The sequence below is a fragment of the Lutra lutra genome, chromosome 8, assembly GCF_902655055.1.
Source record: "Lutra lutra chromosome 8, mLutLut1.2, whole genome shotgun sequence".
NCBI classification, from domain to species: Eukaryota; Metazoa; Chordata; class Mammalia; order Carnivora; family Mustelidae; genus Lutra; species Lutra lutra.
In genome coordinates, this window is record NC_062285.1 from 138540747 (window position 1) to 138545472 (window position 4726).

Below are 4726 nucleotides of genomic sequence, written 5' to 3' on the forward strand. Positions count from 1 at the left end.
CTGTGGAAATAAACCCTAACAGATTAATTTCCTTTATGATTAATGAATCTTCCAATGGTCTCAACCAGCCATGGAATGAGTGAGACACCAAAAAGAGTAAAACTGTGCATGGCACCTAATAAAACAGATATAAAAAAACGATTTTGCAAAGAGCCTTAGGATACTGTAAAGTGTGCATTCATTCAGTTACAATGTAGAATTAAACCCGGAGTCTCCCCCCGTTTATATCATCACAAAATATTTCGGGAGATCTAATTTTGCTGGTCATGGAACTAAGAAGGCCCTGTCACCTGACTTCTGCTGGGCTATCGGGCATTAGGAGGAGCCTGGATCTAGAGTTCGACCTGTTCAAGTCTCCTCTGAGCATCTCTGGTTGGCTCATCCTCCCACTGGGGCTGGAACTGCAGCTCTGCCACGTCTTGGCTGTGTGCCCTGAGGCAGGTCCTGTAACCTCTCCGAGTCTCCATTCCCTCATATATAAATTGCAGCTGGTGTCCTCCTCCCAGGGGTGAGGTGAATGAAATTGGGTGCAGGAAGGTGTCTACCGTGGGGCTTGGGGCAGAGCGGGTGGGCAGGAAGTACCAGTTCCTGCAGAGGCTCCTTCCCTACAGCCATACCTCCCCCTCTTCTTTTGCAAAGGGAACGCTGATTTTGTTCAGCCCTCAGGTGGCCTTGTGTTAGAAGGGAAGTAGGGCGCCCTTCCCAGGCCTTGGGGGTAAATGTCAGTGGGTCTAAGCCAGTCCTTGGTCCCATTCATTTCTGCAAAAAAGGTGACAAGGCGCAGCCCCGGCCAGGGCACAGAGGCCAGGAGGCAGGGAAGAGGGATCTTCATGCTCCCCTGCTCTGTCCTGAGCCTTTGGACTCCGTTTGCTAGTAACTGGGGTAGGAATGGGCATTGGACACTGCTTATGGGGCCAATGAGAATTGGGGAAGTCCGCTGGAGGAGAGGGGTTCTGAGAAAGTTTTCACAGACACAAGAGAGGAACATTCTCTTCTCTGCCCTTTTGCGTTAGCACATAAGGGTGTGAGGCTTGGAGCAGTGGCAACAATCTTGAAGCCATGAGGGGACAAGCTCGAGACCAAAAATCAACTCACGAGATCCTTGAAGATACGAAGATATTGATGAGCTGACTTAACTAACCCTCGAAGCACTCTGCCACCAGCCTGCTTGTTGTGTGTGACAGACACTGCTGACGGTCCCTCTTTGTTCCTACCCACCCCAATCTGTTTAGGAGTAGGACACGCTGAGTTTTAGCTGGGTGTGTGTTCCCGGGCTTCAGACCAGCCTTGGCAGCTGGGTGTGGCCAAGTGATTAAGTCCCGGCCAATGGGATGCGAGCAGGAGTGATGTATGCAAATTTTGGGATTAGAGCCGGTTGCCTTGGGCGTTGTTTTGCCTCCTTCCAGCTGGCTAGAAAATGGCAGCAGCTGGACCCTTTTAGATGCCCCAGGTTGGGGCGGTGGGTGGGTGGGTGGGGTGGGGTGGAGTGGGGTGGGGGTGGGTGGCCCCAGGGCCTCGGAGTACTCACCTGGGGACTGTGACCTGAAGCAGGAACCATCTTCTGCCTTCTTTAGGCAACTGTCTTTTGGAATCTTTTCATTGTAACAGCTTCCTGGGTTTCTTAACCAATACGTCACGTGGGGCGATAAATGCCTTGTTTCAATCACCCTGAGTTGTTTCTAGCAGCTGGTGGCCCCCTTTCTGGTCTTGTTTCTGTCCTTGAAACTTGGTGGGGGGGGGCTGGGTTCTGATCTGTGTTGGTGGTGGCACAAGGCTGTGACAAATGTCCTCCTGTTTGGGGACCTCCCCCCCACAATTCAAGTGAAGACTTTGGTTCCTTCCTACTATGGCCCCTTGCCCAGGGAAGTGCGTGCTCCCTCCACCACAGCCCCGATCACCCTTGAGTCCACGGCTGGTTGTCAGTTCCGAAAACTGTGTCCAGTCTCAAGCCCGGACCGTACAGCGGAATTCCCAGCATGCCTTGCACTGGGCTGGCCCCTGTTGGGAATGTGAGGGCCTATTTAGCCAGAGGGATTCCATCTTGGGTTAAACAGTGATTTTGTTGTTCACTCAGTAAAACTTAAACTGACCCTGCCACCCCCCCCCCAGGGACTTACTTAAAAGCAAGCCAGGGAAACCAGTCCCAGGTAACAAAGCCCAAATACAAGGGTGGGGCAGGCCAGGTGGAGGTATCCAATCAGTGGGGGCACATGCTGTCTCCCTAGCTACCAAAGAGTGTGGGTCCCGCCTTTTGGGTGCCAATTCTGACCAAGGTGATAGGCTGGTTCAAATATCTACTAGGGTAAATTGTAATTCAATTGGCCACCCGTGTGTGACCTAGCATGACTGTGCAGCTTTCTCCGTCTGTTACAATTTCATTGGCCACCTTGTGCATGGCCAGGCCCAACCACAGGGCCTTTGCCCTTAAAAGCTAGTCTGTAAGGCAGGGAGGGGTCGCGCTCTCTGTAAGAGGCGCAGCCCCGAACGGTCAGTTTGATTCTTGATGCTTGGCGCGAAATAAAGCTTTGCTTGACCTTCGCTTTCTATCAGTCTCGCTCCTTTAAACACGGACCCATTATTGGGGGACCTTTCAGGACTAGAAGAGATTTAGGAGTAAGTGAACCATGAAGCCAGACTTTCAGGAACACACTTCTTACTCACTCATCCTCCGTCTCTGTTAGGCCCTCAGATGGAGAGCATTGCAATTTAATATTTAAACAAGAAGCTGAATATTGCTACAGAGGCAAGGGAAGCATTCCCTCACCCCAGTGCGGCTGGCTACCAGCCTCCTTGCCTGTGCTCGGTCAGCTGGGAAGGTTCATTCAATTATTGACAACACACCTGCCTCAGGCCCTGGGGGACCCCTTGCTGACCCCCTTTGAAGGAATGGGTCCTCATCTTCTTCCCCAACTCCCAGGCAAGAGCATCTGCAAACGCACCCACCACCAGCCAGAAACAAACCGCAGGGTTCCGATTACTGTCCCTAGGGCAGGCTTCCGTGGGAGCTGGCCCCTCCTTTCTCTTTTCCGAGAACTGGAGAACTCAGTTGCCCAGCAAATGTTCCTGCTCCTACCACAAAGGGGGATAGCCCGAGGCTACCAGAGAGCACCTAACAAAGCAAGCTTGGGATGGGGCAGCAGCAAGCACAGGGTCTCCAGGGAATCGGGGAGAGGCAGAGGAGCCAGGAAGGGGTGTGTGCAGGGCTGTGTGTGGGGGAGGGGTACCTGGTCTGTGGATATTGCACAGGGAGGTCAGGAAAAGCCCTCTCAAGAAAAAAAGGAAGAAGCCTCTCTAGCTCCCGGAGTCTGCCTCCTTCCTGCCTGGAGCCTGGGGCTCAGGATGGCTCAGTGGCTGGCCCATGCAATTGCCACAGTCATGCAAGGAGGCTGGTCCCATCCATTTCTGCAGAAGAGGGAACAAGGCACAGCCCTGGCCAGGGCCCAGAAGCCAGGAGGCAGGAAAGGGGATCCTCATGCTCCCTGCTCTGCCCCGTGCATTAAGATGATTCCTCCCAGCCCCAAACCCTCCACCAGGATGGGCACGGGCTGGGGCCCATAGGGCTGGGTGGTGAGGGTGGCACCTTGTGGCCTCACAGCAGGGCAATGATTCAGCCTTTCCCCCTTCCCTCTGCCTGCCCACGCCCATCCCCTCGGTCTCTTTTCTCCGGGACATGGCTGTTATTTCTGGCCAGCGAGATCCTGACTGGTTTCTGTCTGCTTCAGTAAGGGCTGGGTGTGGGGCAGGCTCAGCGAGGTATAGCCCCCCACCCAACCGTCAGGTTGATGGAAGGACAGTCCTTCATGGAACGTGGGAGAGGAAAAAAATCACCTCTGTGCCCTCTGCCTTCCCCTGCCTGCCCGCTTCCTTGGAGAGAGGATGCCAGGAACATCTGAGAGTTCTCCCATTCTTGGCCCTGCCTGGCATGATGGGAGGAGAGTCTGGGGCCAAGGTTCCCTCCTGGGCCCATTTCCAGAACGAGGTCCTCCTCTGAGGTCTGTAAACATTTGGCCAAGCTGTGTTCCTTCAGAACTGGCTTCAGCTCTTCCTGACTGGCCCGGGGCTCCTGGGTTAGGAGATGTCAGGGATGGCCAAGGGCCCAGCGATCTTACTGATGCTCCTAGAGAAAGGGGATCCAGAGTTGGTCCCTCAGCTCTGCATGGACCGCTCCGAACTCCTTGAGCACCCCGCCTCCGACAATGACATGGATGTGCCCCGCCAGGAGCCTCAGACCAAACCCAGGAATAGCCCTGAGAGGGCTCTGGCATGGCTCTGCCCTTCAAGATCTTTGGGTGAACAGGCCAGAACCCCACAGTCAAGGAGGTGCTTGGGGACTGTGGGGCTGGAGGGAGGGCGGTCAGAGAGGGCTCCCTGGAGGGGACATGAGCCGTATGGGAAGGAACAAGAGGAGTTTGTTGGTGAAGATGGTTGGGAAGGGCGTTGCAGGCAGCCACATAGGCACAGAGGATCAACATGTGGCCACTGGGCGAGGAAGAAGAGTCAAGAATGTGCAGTTTAGGGCGCCTGGGTGGCTCAGTCCCCTGAGCATCTGCCTTCGGCTCGGATCATGATCTCGGGGTCCTGGGGTCGAGCCCCGCATCGGGCTCTCTGCTCAACGGGGAGCCTGCTTCCTCCTCTCTCTCTGCCTGCCTCTCTGCCTACCTGTGATCTCTGTCTGTCGGGTAAATGAATAAAATCTTAAAAAAAAAAATAGGGGAATGATGCTCTG